This window comes from Gossypium arboreum, chromosome 6 (genome assembly GCF_025698485.1).
Source record: "Gossypium arboreum isolate Shixiya-1 chromosome 6, ASM2569848v2, whole genome shotgun sequence".
Classification (NCBI taxonomy): Eukaryota; Viridiplantae; Streptophyta; class Magnoliopsida; order Malvales; family Malvaceae; genus Gossypium; species Gossypium arboreum.
The window spans coordinates 125,058,131-125,080,581 of record NC_069075.1 but is presented as its reverse complement, the minus strand read 5'-3'; the positions used below and the strand labels follow the sequence as shown (position 1 = coordinate 125,080,581).

General features: G+C 33.2%; 1 non-coding gene across 1 annotated transcript; it reads left to right on the top strand.

The window, feature by feature from the left end:
- The first annotated feature begins 2,345 nt into the window (after window positions 1–2,345).
- On the top strand, window positions 2,346–2,451 carry LOC128294526 (small nucleolar RNA R71). The gene has a single exon (XR_008284835.1). It is a non-coding gene; the product is annotated as a small nucleolar RNA R71 (small nucleolar RNA).
- The last annotated feature ends 20,000 nt before the right edge of the window (window positions 2,452–22,451 follow it).

Below are 22,451 nucleotides of genomic sequence, written 5' to 3'. Positions count from 1 at the left end.
ATGTGAATGTCATTTTTTCTTGATCTTCAGGAGCTATTGGGATTTGGAAGTAGCCAGAGAGTCCGTCTAAAAAGCAGTAGTACATGTGCCCGGATAATCTTTCCGACAATTAGTTAATGAATGGTAAAGTGAAGTGATCTTTTCTTGTGGCATCATTTAGTTTCCTACAGTCAATGCAAACTCTCCATTATGTGACTGTCCTTGTTGGGATTAATTCATTCTTCTGGTTAGTCACAACCGTCATGCCTCCTTTCTTAGGGACAACCTGTACTAGACTTACCCAAGAACTGTCAGAAATAGGATAAATAATTCCAGTATCTAGAAGTTTAATTACCTCATCTTTAACAACTTCCTTCATGTTGGGGTCTAGTCGTCTTTGAGCTTGCACACATGGTTTGTATTCATCTTCGATCAAAATTTTATGGGTTAAAAAAGAAGGGCTAATTCCTTTAATGTCAGAAATTTTCCAAGCTATGGCCTTTTTATGTTCTTTTAATACTTGGATTAATTCCTCTTTCTCCTTGGGTTGCAAGTTAGAAGCAATAATAACTGGTAAAGTACAATTATTTCCAAGGAATGCGTATTCCAAGTGGTTTGGTAATTGTTTAAGTTCCAGTTTGGGAGGCTCTTCAATAGAGGGTTTTTGCTTAAGTTCATCGTTTATCTTAATGCCCTCATATTCTACTTGTCTTGAAGAATGCTCATTAGGTTCATCATCTGTCTTCTCTTCTTGAGCTAGATACAGTTTCGTTGTGTCCTTCTGTATAATTTCATGAAAAGAGTCTTGAGTAGTATGATCAATAGAGTCAATAAAATAACATGAATCATCCTATTCCCTAGAAAACCTCATAGCATCATAAATTTTAAAGATAATCTCCTCGTCACCTAATCTAAGTACCAATTTACCATCACCTACATCGATTACAGCCCTAGCATTGGCTAAAAATGGGAGCCCTAAAATTAAGGGCACTTCCACATCTTCGTCCATGTCAAGCACAACAAAGTCAACAGGAAATATGAATTTATCTATTTTCACAAGTACGTCTTCTATAATACCCCTAAGATGTTTAACAGATCTATCGACTAATTGAATACTCATCTTAGTGGGTTTAGGTTCCCTAAGACCAAGTTGTTTGAACATTTTATTTGGCATCAAATTAATGCTAGCGCCTAAATCAGCTAGTGCTTTCTCAACATTCAGACTACCAATTAAGCAAGGGATAGTAAAACTTCCTGGATCTTTCAGTTTGGTTGGAAGTTTGTTTTGGAGTATGGCTAAGCACTCCTCGTTGAGTTCTACTGTAGATAAGTCCTCGAACTTCCTTTTATTTGTTAGAATCTCCTTCAAAAATTTTGAGTATGTAGGCATCTGCGAGATGGCCTCAGCAAAAGGTAAGTTGATATGCAATTGCTTAAAAAGTTCAAGAAACTTACTGAATTGTGCATCAATGCGGTCTTTTTTCAATTTTGCTAGGTATAGAACTGGTGGTTTATATTCCTTCGGCACTGGTTTGTCACTATTTTCGGGTTTTTCTTCCCCTCTTTCGCTTATCACGGCTTCTTGCGTTAGCTTCTTTTCAGATTCTGCTAACACTTTCTCATTCCTTAGTGTAACTGCTTTTACATGCTCTTTTGATTTGGTGTTACTAGGTAAACTTCCTAGTGGTCTTTTCGAAATTAGTTTGGATTGCTGGCCTATCTGAGTTTCGAGCCCTTGGATCGACGCTTGTTGATTTTTAAGTGCTGTCTCAGTGTTCTAGAAATGAGTTTCTAACACCGAGATAAATTTAGACGGCATCTCTTCAAGGTTCGGTTTCTTTTCCTGTTGATAGGGTGGTTGTTGAAAACCCGGAGGATGTTGTGGTCTTTGATTTCCTTGACCGCCCTATGAGAAATTGGGATGCTTCCTCCAACCTGCATTATAAGTGTTATTATATGGGTTATTTTGGGATCTAGAGTTATTGTTACCCATATATTGGACTTGTTCCTCCTCGATGCTAGGGTTGAAGGGTTGATACTCTGTGCATGCTCCTCCTCCATTCGTCTCGCACCTCATTGCTGGATGTACTTGAGTAGAACTAAGTAAACCATCAATCTTTTTATTTAGAAGTTCTACCTGGTTTGACAGCATAGTAACCGACTCGACGTTATAAACGCCTACTGTTTTAGTCGGCTTAGTCCTCATGACTTGCCACTGATAGTTATTCAGTGACATCTCTTCAATAAATTCATAAGCCTCTTCAGGTGTTTTGTTGTTGATGGTTCCCCTGGCTGCTACATCAATCATTTGCCTTGTCGAGGGGTTCACACTATTGTAAAATGTTTGAACTTGCAACCATAGAGGTAGTCCATGGTGAGGACACCTTCACAGTAGGTCCTTGTATCTCTCCCATGCATCGTAAAGAGTTTCTAAGCCCATCTGCACAAACGAAGAGATATTATTACGTAATTTGGCTGTTTTAGCCAGCGGGAAATATTTTAATAGAAATTTTTCAGTCATTTTTTCCCAAGTAGTAACTGACCCTCGTGGTAACGAGTTCAACCACTGTTTAGCTGAGTTCAACCACTGTTTAGCTTTGTTCTTCAATGAAAAAGGGAATAACCGAAGATGAATGGCATCGTCAAAAACGCCATTAATTTTAAATCTATCGCAAAATTCCAGGAAATTTGCTAAGTGAGTGTTTGGATCCTCATCCTGCAAACCATCAAACTGAAAAAATTGTTGTATCATTTGAATAGTGTTAGGTTTTAGTTCAAAATTATTTGCAGCAATAGCAGGCCTAACTATACTTGACTCAGTTCCTGTTAAAGTAGGTTTAGCATAATCATACATAGTATGAAGAGCAGAATTTTGATTTGCTAGTTCAACGGGTATCGCAGGAGGTAGCTGGTTGTCTTAGTTTTCAGCCATCTCCTCGGTTGGGGTTTGAATATCGTTCTCTTGCTCGTTCTCTATGTATCTTAAGCTTCGCCTTATTTCTCTTTGGTTTCTGCGAACCGTGCGATCGATTTCTTTATCAAAAAGTAGTGGTCCTGACGGGTTTCTTCTAATCATAAACTATTAAAACCTGCCAAGATAAAGAAAAAGTAAATTAATAAATAATAATAAAAATAAAATAGAATTGACTTGCAAGAAAAATAAATGGCTAAAGTAATAAAAATTGAGTGTTCCTAATATCTTAGTTCCCCGGCAACGGCGCCAAAAACTTGATCGCGATTTTCGTAACAGGTAAGTTTTATATATTTATAATTAATCGTTCCTATAACTAACTATTATCACGATGTAGGCAAGTGTACCTATCGAACAGTAGTATAGTTTTAGCAAGACCAGATTGTCAAACCCAAACGAACTAAAAGTACTAGTAATGATTGTCTTTTTATTTTCTAGCCTAAGAATAAGGGGGTTTTGTTTTGACTAACAAATTATCTAAACTAAGAATTCATAGAAAATAGAATTGGGGAATTACTTGTGGAAAAATGATTGAATTAAGACAATACCTAAAGAAGAATCCACCTAGACTTCACTTGTTATTTTGACTCCAAATCGGACGATTTATTCATTTAACTTGTTCCGTAGAGATCCCTAAGTTATGTTATTATCCCTATTCAAGACTAATAACGTCTAATCCCTAGACTGAATAATTGATACTTTTCTCTAATTAACACCCTAGGGTTGCATTAACTCAATCTATGGATCCCCTTATTAGGTTTCACCCTAATCCGGTAAAATCTTGTCACCCTATCTTTAGGTGCGCAATCAACTCCGCTTAATTATGACAAATGTACTCTTAGACAGGGTCTATTCCTCCTCTGAATAAGAGCTTATCTTGAATCAGTATCCTAGGATATCAAAACAAGAATTAAGAACACATAATTAAGAACAAGTTAAATATTTATCATACAATTCAGAAAATAATAACAAGATTCGTCTTAGGTTTCATTCCCTTTAGATATTTAGGGGATTTAGTTCATAACTAAAAAGGAAAACATCTCAAAAGAATAATGAATACAAAACATAAAGGAAACTCAAAACTCCTGAAGGGAAATTGAGGGGAGATCTTCAGTCTTGATGGTGAATCTGGCTTTTGAGATAGATCAATCAGCTTCCCTTGAGCCCTGCCTCCTTTTCTCCCTTTTCCCTTTCCTCTTCCTTTAGGGTGTATTTATAGGCTTTAGAATGCCTAAAATCCCTCAAAATTAGCCTTTTCCAAATTGGACTCAACTTGGGCTCGGCAGGTACACACCTGTGTGACACGCCCGTGTGCGATTACTTCAGGCCGTGTGAGTCGTGCTTCGATTCTGCCAAATTGACACGGCCGTGTAGTCTACTCGTATAAGGAAGTCCAAGCCATGTTGATTTCGTACGTTGGCTGATTTTCTCCGTTCTTGGCCCGTTTCTCGTTCTTTTCGCTCTCCTATACTCACCTAAGTATAAAACATGAAATTAAGGCATTAGGAGCATTGAATTCACCAATTCTAAGGAAAAATCATCCATAAAATGTGTTAAGCATGGGGTAAAAATATGTATAAATTACAGTTTATCAACGAGCAAGATTCAACGAAGTTACGATACCGAAAGTCTCGTACGAACCTTAGGCATAGTATAGGATACAAATATCATGACATTAGGTTACCGAGATGTGATTACATGTAAGACCATGTTTGGGACATTGGCATTGTATTGTGATTACGTGTAAGACCATGTCTGGGACATTGGCATCGTTAATCAATTTCGTGTAAGACCCTGTTTGGGACAGTGGCATCGATATGTGATAACATGTAAGACCATATCTGGGATATGGCATTGTACGAGCTATATGTGATTGCCGAGTATACTTAAGGATTCTGAACGATTCAATAGGCAAAGTCAAGTCGAGAAAGAATGTGTGAATGAGTTAAGTGACTCAGGTACGTACGAGATTCATTCGAGTATTGAAAAGGGAAGAATTTGATGAATTCAATTATGATATTGAATATGTGTACGATGAGAAAGGTTTGTGAACTTGTATATGTTTAGCTATGCTTAGCATATTTGAATTGATATGCAAATATTCATATGATGACTTTATTTGTATATGGCTTACTAAGCTTTTAAAGCTTACTTTGTGTGTTCTTTCCCTATTTATAGATTATCAAAGCTAGCTCGGACTCGAGGATCGTCGAGAAATGTCATCACACTATCGATCATCTTGTTGGTACTTTTGGAGCTTTGTAAATATGGTATATAGCATGTATAGGCTAGTAGTTTGATGATAAGTTTTGAGATATGATATTAGCCATTTGTATTGGTTTGTGAAATGATGTGAATGTTGGTGTGTATGGCCATTCAAGTTGGCTTGAATTAGGTGTTTGGTAAGTAATTCATGATGTATAAGTTGTCATATGTTTTATTTTGTTTGTTATGGTTATATGGTTGCTCAATTAACTAGTTGTCATTTGGTGAGTTAATGCTTGAATGATGATATGTTGTGGCTTGGTTTTGAGATGATGAAATGGTATGATTTGAAGCATGAAATAGATGATAAGATGATGAGGAAATGCATTTAGAAATTATGTAAGTTTGATGATTTTGGCATATTGATTTGGTATGTTTTGCTTATATATTTGAGTAGTTAAGAGAATGGTTTATAAATGGCATCAAATGTGTGTGAATTGGCTTGTTTTGGCTGCCTATAAATGTATTGAAATGGTACCATATTGGTTGCTAGGTGTGATTGAGAAAAGGGCGGCAAATTGGCTTTGCAAATAGCCTATTTTTGTCCACATGGGTAGAGATATAGGCGTGTGTCTCAGCCGTGTGCGACACACGGTTATGCTACACGGCCATGTGTCTCTTGGTGTACCCTTTTGGATTAAGTCAGTATACCCTATAGATTTGACACGGCCTAGACGCACGGTCTGGCGCATGGGCGTGTAGCTGATCGTGTGACCCAAGTCAGTAACCTCTCCAGTTTTCCCAGTTCACATGGGCGTGTGACCTGTGAATGATTGAAAATTTTATAAGTTTCCCAAAGTTTGCAAATGTTATCAGTTTAGCTACGAACCTCTTCTAAGCATGTTTTAAGGCCTCGTAGAGCCTTATAAGGGACAATGTGAATGTATTGGATGGGTTATATATATAAATGCATAAATGCACGTGAATGATGTGTATTGATTGGTAATGCCTCGTAACCCTGTTCCGGCGTTGGATACGGGTTAAGGGTGTTACAATCATGAACATATGCTTCAAACATACATTCATATTTTTTAGCCATATTTAACGTCATATAAGTTGAATTCCATCTAATAGGATCTAGACATAAATAAGTCTTAGTTCCTACCATTTCTTCTTCTACCCAATGGTTGAATTTAGACAACCATGATGATGATGCTTTAATATATCTCACAGTTCTTCTAACTCGACCCATAGATATAGAATCGTCTTTAACCCCTTTTTGAACAATGAGATTAATAATGCGTGTCACACATATCATATGTATATATTTTGTAACACCCCTAACTTAAATCCATCATCAGAATAGGGTTACAGAGTATTACCAAAGTTCACAATTTAAATGGATAGAAAATTCAAACATTTCATAACATATAGCCTTCATGTCAGAAGCCAATCATAATCATGCATATTGTCTCTAATACGAGCCCTTGAAGCCCAAAATACACCTTAGAAACAAATCAAGACTAAATCAGAAATTTAGAGAATTTTTAGAAACTTATAAAATTTTCAAAACTGTAGGGGTCACACGGCCAAGATACACGCCCGTGTCTTAGGCCATGTAGGCATTCGAAATAGGGACACACGACCGTGTCCCAGCCCGTGTAACTTATTGACTTGGGTCACACAGCCAAGCCATACGCCTATGTGCTAGGCCGTGTGAGCATAATGAATTGCATTCTTTAAAAGATACAGGGGACACACTACTGTATCACCTAGCCATGTGTCACACATGGCTAAGACACATGCCCGTGTGGACAAAAATAGGTCATTTTCCAAGCCACATTTCTCACCCAATTTGGTACCAACCTAAACACAACAATTTGCATATAACCAAGTCACAAATAGGCATCCAAAACCAGCCAAAATCAAGCTTAAAACATGTAATATCATCACAGAAAACCAATATGCCCTTAGGCACCTCAAATGACAACTTATAATATGAACATTCAGATATTCAGTATATCCAAATGTATAGCTCACTTATATGCATATTTGCATCCAAAATTTATTAAGAAAATTTACATCATTTCTTACCAAATTACTTATCTTCCAAAACATATCATTTGATGCCAAACTGTATTTCACATACCAACATATTTAATTTATATGCCTTACATATCAAGACACCAATTCATGATCAATTCTTCACATTCCAAAACACATATATGAAATGCACATTAGGCTACCTTTTTACCACTCTTCATTCAATCATAAACCAAACCACAAATCAACCATAATAAGCAAAATATGCACATATCCAAAATTCCATAACACAAACCAAACAAGTGGCTAATCTCAACAAAACACATATAAGCCAACATTGACCAAATTAACCTATACATGCATTATAACTGAAATTAAACAATCGAATGTACCAAAAGAGCCGATGGATAGTGTGATTTAGCTTTGACAAGCTTCCAACCCGAACGAGCTTCCGAATCACTAAAAACACGGAATTTAACATAGAGTAAGCATTTAAGCTTAGTAAGTTCGATAACATATAATTTAACTTACCACTTAGTCACATTTAAGATAAGCATACAAAGCATACCCAAACTCAATTTGGCCAAAAGCCTAAACACATATCCTCATCAACCATGTTAGTCATGTATTTCATATAAATATAAAGAAACATATATGAGCTCAACAATAATCAAACTTCCATGTACATATAATTTCCACATCATGTACAAATCATTTTCATATATCTCATGTAAATACCTGTAGTAGTTCGTATTGAACTCATGTAATCTTGTAACAAAAAAACGTTCGTTGAACCATTTAGAATATAGTTGGATATGTGGGTAGCACACACAAGGTGTACTAAACTGTAATCAATCAATTCTTGTACATGTATGCTCATACGAACTCAGAATCGGTATGCTCTTACGAGCTGTAATTGATAAGCTCCTCCAAGATAATTAATGGAAAGCTCCTCTGATCTGAATAATGGTAAGCTCATGTGAGCTGATTATTAGTAAGCTTATACGATCTAAAATCGGTAACCCTAATGACATGTCATTTGTATCCTATAAATTCCTACGATTCAAACGGGGCTCGGTAATCATCGTACGTCGTCAGATATGCGATCGATATTCATATTTGATGATAATGCAAATAACATACATCTAATTCAATCAAAGCATATAATTACATATTTTAATTATACGAACTTACCTCGACGAGTGTACGTAGATACTAAGGCGACTAATTCAATATTTTTCCTTTGCCCCGATCTAACTCCGTACGAAGTCTAACTGGATCTACATGAATGAATTTAACTCAATTCAATATAATTCATATTCAATTTAGTCCAACACACATTTTTTGGAAAAATTATCATTTTGCCCCTATACTTTTAATTCTTTGTAGTTTAGTCCCTAGGCTTAGAAAATGAAATTCATTCAATTTTATCCCTCCCCAAGCCTATCTAAATTACAAACATATTTATAGCAGCCCATATATTTTACAAATTCATAATTTTACCATACAATTTATTACATTTTTTGATTTAATCCCTAATTGATAATTTCATCAAAAATTCCTTTACTAAAGTTGCTTATCTAACAAAAACCATTCATTTTCTACCATTAAACTTCAAAATCCTAACATTTTCATCAATGGAAAAACTCAAATACTTTAACAGTTTCGCAAATTAGTCCCCAGGAGAACCAAATTAAGTTACAACGATCCGGGAAACATAGAAATTATAAAAAACGAGACAAAACACATACCTAATTGAAGGAAATAGAGTTGCCGAATGTTTTGAAGCTTCCATGGCTATCTTCTCTTTTAATTTTGATTCCAAGATAATAATGGAAGATGATGATTGATTTTATTTTAATTTTACTTATCATTTATTTATTAATTACTTAATTAACCTTTATAATCTTTAATAATTACACACAAATTGCCAAGCCATTATCATCCACTAATATACTAATGGTCTAATTACCATATAAGGACCTCCACTTTAAAGTTCTATAGCTATTTAATACTTTTAACTATTAGAACTCAACTTTTGCACTTTAGGCGATTTAGTCATTTTTATCAAATTAAGCATGTAAACAATAAAATTTTTTAACGAAATTTTTATACGATAATACTATCATGCTGTAGACCATAAAATAATAATAAAATAATTTTTCCAAATTCAGATTTGTGGTCCCGAAACCACTGTTCCGATTTCATTGAAAACAGGTTGTTACATATTTACCATTCGCAACACAAGCTTTTCGATGAACAAACTTCTTTCTCAAATAATCAATTGCAACATTGTTAGAAGATGGACTATCAATAGTAATAGGGAAGACCTTTTCAATCCCCCAATCCTGAAGACATTTCTCAAAAGCTTGACCAATGCTCTCACCTTTTTGAGCAGAACTTGGGCAAAAGTTTATAATTCTCTTTTGTAACCTCCACTCATCATCTATCCAATGAGCTATTAGAACCATGTGAGGTATCCTTTGTAGTGAAGTCCAAGTGTCTGTTGTCAAACAAATTCTGCTTGTCTCTTCTTGAAAAGATTACTTTAATACTTTCTTCATGGAATTAAACAAATCAAGACAACCCTTTCTAATTTTCCAAAGAGATGGAAGAAGAAACCTTGGGCATGCTATAGAAATAAAGAACTTAAAACCCCTTTCCACAAATTTAAAAGACAATTCATCCACAATAATGATATGAATCAGTGCATTTCTAATATCATTTTGATTAAACACCCAAGTTGAAAAATATACATTTTCTTGGCTAGGCTTTGCAAATCCAAGTTCTGCTTGCTTCAGATCAAATGTAGCAGCCCGTTTTTAGTGGTCTCGGAAACAGTGGTTTCGAGACCATGACTCTGACAAGTGAGTTATTATTTTAACATTTATTTAATGTTTATAGGGTTAATTTTAGGTATTATTAAATTTTTGTTAAGAAATTTTGAAGTTTAAATGGTTAATTAGGTAAAAAGGACTAAATCATAAAAGTTGCAAAAGTGGATTTTTATTAGTTAAAAGGGATAAATGGATATGGAAAGGAAAGCTAATGAAATTAGATGGTAATTATACCATAATTAAGTTAGTGGATAGTTATGGAAAAGTTTTAATTGAAATTTTTAATTAATAATAAGGGCCATATGGTAAATTAGTAAATAAACGTAAAATTAATTAAGTTAAAATAATCATCTTCCCCATTTGGTTGTTTCACAACTGATTCTACCATGGATTCTTAAGCTAGGTTTCAGTCAAGCTTCATTTCACATTGCATGGTATGTATTCAAGCCCCATTTTTAATGATTTTTATGTTTTTGAGCTCGTTTTATCTTAAACTACTTGCCTAGGGGTTAATTTCCAAATCTATTAAAGGTTGAGGGACTTTTTATAGTTGCGTTTGAATGTTTTTTGAAGTTAAATGATAGATTATTAATCTTGGTTGTTAAACAAACTTGTTTTGTTAAGTGGTTTTTGGTGAATTTAGGGTTTAATTACTTATTCATGAAAATAGTAAAATTTCGTGGTAATATTATGAAATTATGATTTAAGTGGGTTGATATGACTCCCTAAGAAGTTTGGCTAGCATGTATGGAGGGCAAAAAAAAAGTTTTTTCACAAGTTTCGAGTTTAAGGACTAATTTGTGAAAAAGTTTCAATAGGAGGGGTAAATTCATATTGTTATGATAATGTGAATTATTGATTGAATTGAGTGCTTGAATTCATTTGAAGTACTTAATTGAATGAAACTATTTATTTAGATTAAGATAAACAACAATCAGACTTAAATCGAGGAAAGACGAAAGCTTTGGATTAGTCTCCAACTCTAATTCTACGACTATAGTTATCGAAGTAAGTTCATATAAATTATAATCTTATTATTGATAGTTTGATTGATTATCGGTTATATTGTGTTAGTTATAAACTAACTTGAAAATGTTTGTATATTGATTTTTTGAGTAATTTTCGAATAAATAATCACATTTGAACCTTAAGAATTCTTAGGATACGAATGACATGTTATTATGAATTTCTTATTTTGGGTGCTAGTCTTGAATGTCCTACTGATGGCTAAGGTCCTACATTTGTTGTGGATTCTCTGCAGCTTGTATGAGTAGCATCGTGTAGCTAACATTTTGACCCACAACTCATGTGAGCACTATTTAAAAGGAAAGTTTATAGTTATATGGAAAGGCACACTATGTGTGAGCATTTCTGAGTATCCAATGTAATTCTAGATGGTTCAATAGGTAAGCCAAGGTTAATGGCATGGCATGTGTTCAAATGGATAATTGTTCATAGTCCTATGAAAGGTAAATTTTGATGAATGCAAATGAATTGAAAGGAACTATATGATTATGTGATGAATGTTATGTTCATGAAGATTGATTTGTGAAATGGTTGATTTTCTATATGCATTATACATGAGCCTACTAATTTGTGAGTTTGGTGATGCTTATAAGATTGTATTAAACTTATGATTATGGTAAAGATGTTATGCACATTTTATAATTTGAGCTTAAGAGTTGTAAGTTATGTTTGAGTTTATATGAGCTCACTAAGTACTAGTTGCTTACATGGTTATTTTCCTTTGTTTCATAGATTATCGGAAGTTCGATCTGTTGGAAGCTTGTCGGAGATCTATCACACTATCCAACAACCATTTCGGTAGTTTTTAAGTTATTTTTTCCAGGGTTATAAATGGCATGTGTAGGACCTTTTTATAATGGTACTCCTTGAATGTGTTAATGATCAATTTGGTATGTATATGCTTTTGGAGTCTATATTTTGTTTAATGGACTTTTAATGCCTTAGTCAATTTATGTTCTTTGGTCACTTTAGGTACTTGTAACATATGGCCCTTTTGGTATGTTTGTAATGACAAGTGAATAGTTATAATTAATGTCATTAGGAAGCTAAAATGACTATGTTTTGTGCTTGATATGTGGCATTATAGCCTTGTTTTATTAAAGTTGTTTTGGTATAAATGTGGTGCCTTTGAATGGCATATTGGTTAGATGAAATAAGTTGTCTGAATTAACATATTCTTAAAACTCTTATTTGAAGATTTGTGGTTCGCATAAACAATAAAAGGAAACAAAGTTTATAATAAATAATATAAAAATAAATCAATAATAAAACATGAAAGAAGCCATAACAAAGTTGAGCCATAAATAAATCAATAAATGTGTCCTTTTTCAATAAACACCAAAATTCATATCTATCATAGGCAAACTATGTAAACGAGAAAGAAATGACTATATCAAAAGTTATTAATAATTAAAATTTTAAAAATGAATTAAAGGTGATAATTCATAAGAAGCAAAGGTTACAATACAATTATTTGTCAAAATTTTAGGATTTCTACATTTATTATTCATTTTAATGTGCAAAATTATTGTAGAATTTAATATGATAAAAAAAAAAGCCATTTATAAGTCTAATAATATCTCCGCTTACAAGATAATTTATAGGTATTTTGGTATTGCCAAGTAAATTACAAATTGCCAGATTAACAGGAAATTGCCTTTCTCTTTTAGTCAAGATCAATTCATGCATCTCTTATAATAATTAATAAGAAAAAAGGCTTTAAGCCAACTTGATTCAAGTAAGTTTAAAGTTGGATCTTTTACATTATGAAGCATCATCTAAAGTAAATAAATGATATGTAAATATAAAAAGGGTATGTCTACACGTAAAGTGCCAAACAAAAAAGAAGGATATTTAAACTGGTAAGTAAAAGTTGAAGTCTATGTGATGAGAATCTCAACATTTGTAAGCTTTAGTCAAATATATTTTCAAGCTATGGAAAAATAAATAAATAAACTCAAAAAACCATAGCAGAGACCTAATTGAAGGTGAGATTTCATATTGAAAAGTCGCTATATGTTATGATATGTTGCAAATTTCAATTCTCATCTTCCTTGATGAAGTAGTTTGATATGAATAAAAGAACAGGTGGCTTGCTGAAAAAACAATGTAAAGGCAAAGAAAACATTGAAAACAATGAAGAGCTTTATGCCTAAAATTTTGACAATTATTGTTCGTTCTAAAAAGAAAAGGTTTTTAGATTATCTAATAGTAAAAATTGAAATATCATGAGAACCAAATAAAGAACTAAGGATAGAATAAAACCTTCCATGTTCTCAGCACAAAGCCATTACAGAACCAAACATAGTATGCCATTACAGAACCAAACGTGAAAACACTCACTCATTCACACGAAAAAGCCAAAAAAAATTGCAGCCTCACCTTAAACAATTGATGGTGGTTGTAGCCTGTGGGACTGTGGTCGTGGGACCAAACAAAAAGCCAAAAACGGGTAAACAATTGAAAGTAGGAGGCGTCAAACCTGTGGAAGGAATCAAAGCTTTTGAGTAAAGGAGAAAGAGAATGAAATGGGGGATTTGGAATGACAAGAAGGAAAGTAAGGCTAATGGGTTAAAAATCTTAATTTAAGATTTATCAAAACCACATAGTTTTTCCTTTTCTTATTTGGATTTTTAAATAACACAAATTATGTAATTCATATCCTAATTAAACCAAAAATTTTGATTTTTGATTCGAATTATCCGAATAAATCGATTAACTAGAATAACTTGAACTATTTAATTCAAAATTTGAATTTTTTATCGAGTTTTTGGAATCGGATCGAATTTTGCTCACCCCTATCCATTAAGGTTAAAAAACAGGAAAATGGGTGTCGTAATTAGGGATTAATACGATGGCTTGAAATCCAACATAAGTTGTGTATTCTTTGAAGCTAGTGTTAACAGCATCGTACTAAGCTAGTGTTAGCAACATTAGTCTGAAGCTAGTGTTAGCAATCTGAATATGCCAACTTGTATAAAAAAAATGGGTGTTGTGATCGGGAATTAATTCGATGACTGGAGATCCAACATATGTTTCTAATCGTCTGAAGCTAGTGTTAGCATATTCGAACTAAGCTAGTGTTAGCATCTCAGACCCGGAAATAGTTTTAGTGGCTCAATAATGTCAACATATGTAATCAGATCAGTGTTATGTATCCCAATTCAATTTACTTTAGTTCTTCGAGTGAAAAACAGAAATGAAAATGATACTAAATGGAATCAATATTTTTGAAATGAATATATATGTATATGAATGAAATTATATATGTGTTCCAAATTGAATATGATTTGTAACTATATATGATATGATGGATTATTATATCACTATATGAATGCATTTTAAGCTTATGGCACATAATGGAACTAACCTATTTGATGTATTTGTGAAAGTATATGAATTTGCAAGATGCCAAAGGATTGCTATGTTTGTACCAATGCATTTTAATTTCTAAATTAGTGTAATGCCAAGTTAAGAAAACTTTCATATGGACTTACTAAGCATCCAAAATTTTTACCCATTGTCTCACTTTGCCTTGTATTTTCAGATTGTGAAACCAATCAAATCAACTTGAAGATCACACTATTCCATAATCGCCTCAATAGTCTTTTGGCTAATTTTAATCTTGGTTATGTGGCATGTATGTAGGGTTAATATATGTTTTTACTTGAGATGATAGTGATTGGATCTATGGTTGATCCTTGAATATTAATTTGTTAATGTTTAAGCATATAAGTGAATGTTTGATAACATGTTCAGCTTTTGTTAAAGTTTGTGAATGGCCTAGTTGGAAATGAAATGGTTTGTTTGAGTTTTGAAAATGGTTATGTAATATCCTGATTTTGGGCCTAGTCGGAATAGTAGTTTCGTGACCACAAAATTTGAGATAGAAATAATTATTTTATGATTATTTTAAGGTCTATGATATGATTGCATGATTGTGTGAAAATTTCGTGAAGAAATTTTATGCACAAAGTGCTTAAATTGAAATTAGGGACTAAATCGAATAATTTGCAAAACTTGCATTCTAGAAGCTTCTAGTATGAAATTGTTTTGAAATATTAATTAGGAGGTCTTAAATAGAATTTTACCAATTTCTAAGTCTATGGACAAAAATTGGACATGGATGGAATTTTTGGAAAGTTTAGTAGTAAGGGCATTTTGGTCATTTAGGGGTAAAATGAATTAAAATACAAAATTAAAAGCCAATTTTGCTCATCTTCAACCCCATGGCTGAATATAGCAAGGATAAACCATGGCTAGGGTTTTTCAAGCTTCCAAGCTCGATTGTAAGTCCGTTCTAGCCTCGTTTTTAATATTTTTACGTTTTTGGAGTCCCGGTAGCTCGATTAAGCTTATGCTAGCAATTATTCAACCTAGGGTTCATATTTGGAAAAATACCCATAGGTTAAATCTGTATATTTTGGTGTTTTATGATAGAATATGAGGTTTTAAATTATGTTAGACAACTTGTGCTACTCGGTTTTAAGCGAAAACTAGCAAAAGGGCTTAATCGGTAAAAATACCTAATAGTCATAAGTACATGTTAGAGTGAGAATTTGATGTTGCCATAGAAGGGAAAAATGATCAGCATGTCATAAAACATAAGAAAATAGGCTGAATTTTAATTTACGAGCTTTGGGGCAAAAGTGTAAATATGCAAAAGTTTAGGGGCAAAATTGTAATTTTTCCAAAATAAGATTTTGGGTCAATTTGAATAATGTGAGTCCTAATTAGACTATATTTTAAATGATAGAGCAAGGAAAACTGAAATTCGGGCTAAAATGGGGAAAATACCAAGTTGTGGACGAAATGGTAAAAGTAGCCATTTTCGCATACGAGGTAAGTTCATGTGTAAATAATGTAGCATAATTGTTATTTTTAAGTTATTGATGTTAAATATAGCATATGCTGATTCTTATCATGAAATATATGCTTTGTGGTTATTTTCGAATAAAATGCAAATTAAGTGTATTATTTGTTAAATATAAAGTGCTACCGAGTATTGGTTTCGGTATTTTATGGAAGATGGCAAGGAGACGTGTTCGAGGAAAATCCCGTTTGAACCTTAGGAATAGATTAGGATACAAGTGACATGTCACTAGGATAGTTGAGCATCCGAACTCGTTGAGTTGAGTCCAAGTTCACTTATGGATGCGAATGTCGAACTCGTTGAGTTGAGTCCGAGTTCGAGAGATGTAACTAGGCATCCGAGCTCGTTGAGTTGAGTCCGAGTTCACTTATGGATGCGAACGCCCGAGCTCGTTGAGTTGAGTCCGAGTTCACTTATGGGCGGGTTACATGGTAGCTTGGCTACATATGTGGCACTTATGTGCAAACTTTCCATGTATCCGAATTATATTCCGATGTGTTCAACGGGTAAAGTTCTACACAAATGGAGGAATACTCAAGATGAAAGGGACGTATTGGTAAGTGTTGTGAAATGGATACTTTGAACAGGTATGTACTTAACCCTCGGGTTGAAAACTCGATATAACAATAATATGGTAAGATGATAAATGAAAATGTGATATGAATGTCTCGGTGATGATTATCCAAATGATGTTTTATGTTTGCTTATATAGTTATGTTACTTGCTATTTGCATGTGAGCTTACTAAGCATTTATGCTTAATCCCTCCTTTTCATTCCTTGTAGTGTTGACAAGCCAGCTCGGAAATCAGAAACGGTCGGAGGCACGCTCACACTATCCGTATACCATCTTGGCATAATGGCTTGTATATTTTGAGTATGGCATGTATAGCATTATAATCATTTTGTGTATATGGTCTTATGATATGGTTATTGAGTGGTATGGAAATGCTTGGTAATGATTAGCCATTGGAATGGCTAATCATGATCATATTTGGTGTTATGTATGCTAAATTGCTAGCTAATCCATGGAAACCATGAAATAGGTAAAATTTACCATAAAATAGATTCAGACAGCAGTAGTGATGTGAATTTGAAAAATCACTAAAAATATTAGAAATGGAATTAAATAATGAATAAGTTATGGAATCGAATCTTGATGAGTCTATTTTCATATGGATGGAACAAAACAGGCATATGAGTTATATTTTATGAGATGTTTAAATTTTTGTGAAACAGGGCCAGAGCGATTTCTGGATCCCCTGTTCTAACTTTGGAAATTCACCATAAATTTTAAAAAGATAATTATAAGTCATGCTTTATATGTACAGATTCCTTATTGAGTTTAGTTTTATTAGAGACAAACGGCATAGTCATTGAAGCTCTGTACAGGGAGATATCTGATTCGTAATACACAGAGGTCAGAGTAGTCGAACCCTGAAACAGGGGAGACTTTAACTAATAAACTGTACTAATTGTCCCAACAAAAAAATTATATAAAAAAATTAGTAGATAGATATATGAGTCTAGTTTCGGAAAAAATTTACGGAATTGGATTTCGAGTTTTGGAACTCGAGATATGATTTTTAAAGCAACTGTGATGCAGTTAGCCAGCTTGTCTGGAAATTTTAAAATGAATTGTATGAGCTGTTTAAGTAATGAATTAAGTCCATTAACACCTCGTGTTCGACTCCGGCAACGGTCTCGGGTACGGGGCGTTACAGGTTATATGAAAATGAGTATATGATGGTAGTTTGCTAGTTGGCATAAGTTTCACTTGAATTGCAAATTTGGTGGTATTTGGCATGTACTGTGAGTCGTTAGGTTACCTTATAATATTAAGATGGTTTGAAACCTTAATTGTTAATAGACTTAAGTTGTAAATGACAACTGATATATATATGTACATGTATTTAGTTTATGAAGTGTTATGTGTGAATGATAAATGAAGATGTGAGCTTGAATGAAATTTGACTTGAGAAATGAGCAGTTGGTAGTGTAACACCCCTAACCCGTTTTCGTCACCGGAGTAGGGTTACGAGGTATTACCAATCAATTCACAACACATGGCATACATTTATCAAACATAAATTATTCAATCTCATAAATCATTCAACACAATCACATTGTCCCTTATAAGGGCCTACGAGGCCCTAAACATGCTTTAGAAGTGGTTCAGGATAAAACCGATAACATATGAAAATTTTGGAAACTTAGAAAAATTTCAACCATACAGGGGTCACACGCCCGTGTGAACAGGCCGTGTGTCTCACACGGCTCCAAACACGCCCGTTCCTTAGGGAATGTGGAAACAGGGCATACATACTGACTTGTATCACACGGCTGAAGACACGTCTGTGTGCCAAGCCGTGTGAAAACTAAAGGGTATACTGACTTATGCAACACTACCAAGTCACACGCCTGTGTGCTAGGCCGTGTGCTAATTAGGGGATATACTGACTTGTACCACACGGCCAGTCACACGCCCATGTGTGAGACTGTGTGGAGCATACTAACTTCAATTCAATTTCATCATCACGGGACATACGGCCTTGTAACATGACCGTGTATCACATACAGCTGAGACACAAGCCCGTGTCCTTGCCCGTGTGGACAAAAATAGGTCATTTGCAAGGCGAATTTGCCACCCCAACTTCTATGTACCTACACAAGGAAAAATGGTACCATTTCATGATACAATTAGGCAGCCAAAATCATCAACCAAATGTACAATTCATACCATTATAATTTCAACTATTCCAATTCTCAAATTACTACCATTTACTTAGCCAAAACAATATCAAAATAATATGGTTCATTTACCATAATTCACATAACCATTTGAGCATCTATAAAATACCAAAACATAACAAAATAAGCCATCACTCATGGCTATATATGTACAAACCAAAACATATATATTTATAAGCCCTTTCTAATAGCCAAACACACATCAATATTAACATCATTTACAAGCCAAATCTCATGGCTATGATCACAACCAAACTACCACATCTAGTCTATACATGCCATATGCAAAAAATGTATAATCCAAAAGTACCAACTTAGCTGTTTGATAGTGTGATGATGTTCCCGACGAATCCCGGATCCGAGCTAGCCTTGATTCACTATAAAACATAGAAAAATAACACGAAATAAGCTTCATAGCTTAGTAAGCTCGTATGATATAAACTTAACTAATCACAAATACATTATTCATCAATCTAAACATATTATCATGTGCTTTATGATTACTAACAAACCTTTCACCTGCTTAATCATAAGCTTATATACAAGTTTTATAACTTCTTCGATTTTAAACTCATAATATGCATATACATACCTTTACCAATCCATAACAAGTTCATACATACACGGAATGCCGTTGAATACTCAATGCCTTGCACACTAAGTATCATACTCGATATCTCGTACTCTAAGTGCCACACTCGATATCTCGCACACTGAGTGTCGGACATAGCCAAAGCTATCTCAAATCGCACACTAAGTGCCATATATAGCCGAAGCTATGTTGACTCGCACACTAAGTGCCACAAATAGTCGATTTGTCATCGAACATAACTGTAGTCCCGTTTATACAATTTACACAATATCAAAGCACTAAAAGCATAATTATTACAATGCTTAATACATACGAACTTACCTCGGAAGTTAGAACAGCGAATCGAGTCGATTAGTCGATAACTTTATCTTTTCCTCGATCCAAGTCTGTATTCTGTTTTTCTTGATCTAATTATATTCAAAATTAAATTATTCAATCATTTATTCATTCAAATTAATCCAAAACATACTTTAAAACACATTTATACTTTTTCCTCACAAATTTCACATTTTTTACAATTTAGTCCTTATTTTACAAAATTAAAAATTAATGAAATTCAAGACTAACCCATGGTAGCTGAATTACTATAGTGCCCCCTAGCAACCCATAATTTTCATTTATTCACACTTTTACCCACATAATTTTACTATTTCACAAATTAATCCTTTTTTGACATTTTTGTCAAAAATCACTTTACAAAACTAGTTTAAACAACTATTCAAAATCCATCATCAACCATCAAATTACTCAAGCATTCAAAAATGGCAACATGTTAGGTCTTTAACAATTTCGAAATCTAAGGTACGGGCTGAGTAGAATACGAAGCAACGATCTCAAAAACGTAAAAATCATTAAAAATCGAGCTAAAACCATACCTTAATCAACTAGGAAAGCTTGGCCGAATGAACCTAACAATGGCTTCTTCTTTCTTTTATTTTTTTCGGTGGATGAATTGAAGAAGAAAGATGGTGGCTTTTGTTGTTTTATTAACATTAACATTATTTATCAAATACCAAAATTAACCTTGAATTATAACATTTAAAATCACTTAAATAATATCCATAAAAGTCCAATAAAATTTAAATTGGTCTAATTATCATTTAAGGCCACCATAATTAACTAATATAACATGCACTTTACATTTTACGTGATTTAGTCCTTTTTACCGAATTGAGCACTCAAACAGTAAAATCTCTTTACGAAACTTTCACACAATAATTATATCATGTTGTAGACCTTATTAAAATAATAAAATAAATATTTTAACTTTGGATTTGTGGTTCTGAAACCACTGTTCTGATTTAACTCAAAAAAGGGCTGTTATAGGTATCTTGTAATGGTATTAGTAGTTTTGATGTGAAAATGGTGTCATTTGAAGCATATTGGATATTTGGATGATAATGTATTTTAATGTCATGTTTGGAAAGTGTTTGGAATTGAATCTATGCAAGTGATGTGGTACATTGAACATTAAATGGTTTGTTGAATGTTTAGCTAAGTGAAATTAATGTTAAATGGCTTATTTTTGCATAAAGCAGGTTCCTCGTCTCAACGTTGATTTACCTTCATCGCAACATTGGCAAAAAGTTTGTAATGTCTCGATGTCAAGTGTTACGACGTCATGACGTGACATACTACTTTGACAATGTCACAATGTAGAGGAAGTCACATCACTACATTGATCCTGTATTTTTTGAAGCTCGTACAAAGCTTGAAAAAGGTTTAAAATTGTACAGATTGGCTTAAATGATTGAATTTAATGATATTTGACTTGATTTATCTGTTAAAATATATGTACCTATTCTGTTTGTACTGTATCATCTTGTATATCAGTTCTAGTGATCGAGACGGCCGAGGGGTGTTACAATTCTTCCCCCAAGAATAGGGATATTCTAATTATACCCAATTCAATGGACCCACTAATCACATTGGTTACTTAAACATGCCATACATGTCCACTCAAATCTAGTTACTAGGTAGCTTTCTATATAAATCTTAAATAAGACTGCTAAATATTAAAATGTCACATATTTAAATGGCACAATAACTTATTTGACCCTCCAACTTTACAAAAAAGTCATTTTAACCCTTCATTTAGTTTTTCACCTCTTTTAGCCCTTAAACTTGCGTTGTTTTACACATTACTCAAAATGAATGAAAAACTTCACATCTGTTAACAATTTCTGATGTGAAATAACATGAAAATGTAGTAATTAAATAGGTCCTGAATTATAGAAATAGAAACCGAAAATTTCGAGCTATTCGTCAACGGCTTTGGATTTTCATTTCCCTCTTGACGAATCCAAGTAGGCATTAGCTACGGATTAACATAAAATATATAACACTATAATAATAAACTAATTCACATTCAATTATTAATTTATAGAATTTTTGTAATTTATTCAATTTAGTCCTTAAAAACGGGACTAACCTAACTTTCAATTACAAGCTCCAATTTGAAATCTGATTTCACTATTATTCTTTAGGATCTCCTATTTACTATTCTTATTGTCAATTTTATAATTTATTTAGTTTATTCCCTAATGTACGAAACTATCAATTAAGCTTTACAATTTAGTCATTTTTCACATAAAAGCTTAAAACCTATCAATTTAAAACCTAAAATGTCAAGAACTCAGCAATGGAAACTTCTTAAAACTTTAAAAGTTTTACAAATTGGTACATGGAGCTAGCTAAATCAAGCTCTCATGACCTAAAAAACTTAAAAATTACAAGAAAAGGACTAGAATGCACATACCAAATTAGGGCCAAAAGCTTTAAATGTTTATTAGGTTTTCTTTCTTTTTGGTTTTGGTATTTAAAGGAAGAAGAAGATGAAGTTCATCTCTTTCTTCCACTTTCTTTTATATATATATATAATATTAGTTTATTTACTTTAATTGTAATTAAACTAAATTTAATTTTTATTCAATTTAATAAGCATTTGTTTCTTACCGTCCAATAGTATATATATGTATTTGTGTAGTCTAACTGCTGTTTTAAACCTTGGGTTAATTGCAATTTAGGTCCTCAAGCCATTTTTTAATAAAAAATACATAACAATTCAATTTTACAATTTAGTCCCTAGGCACTAATTAAACAAAATTTCGGTGAAATTATTTATCCAAGATTCAATTCACATATATAGTAACTACGTAAATATTTATGAGCTTGAT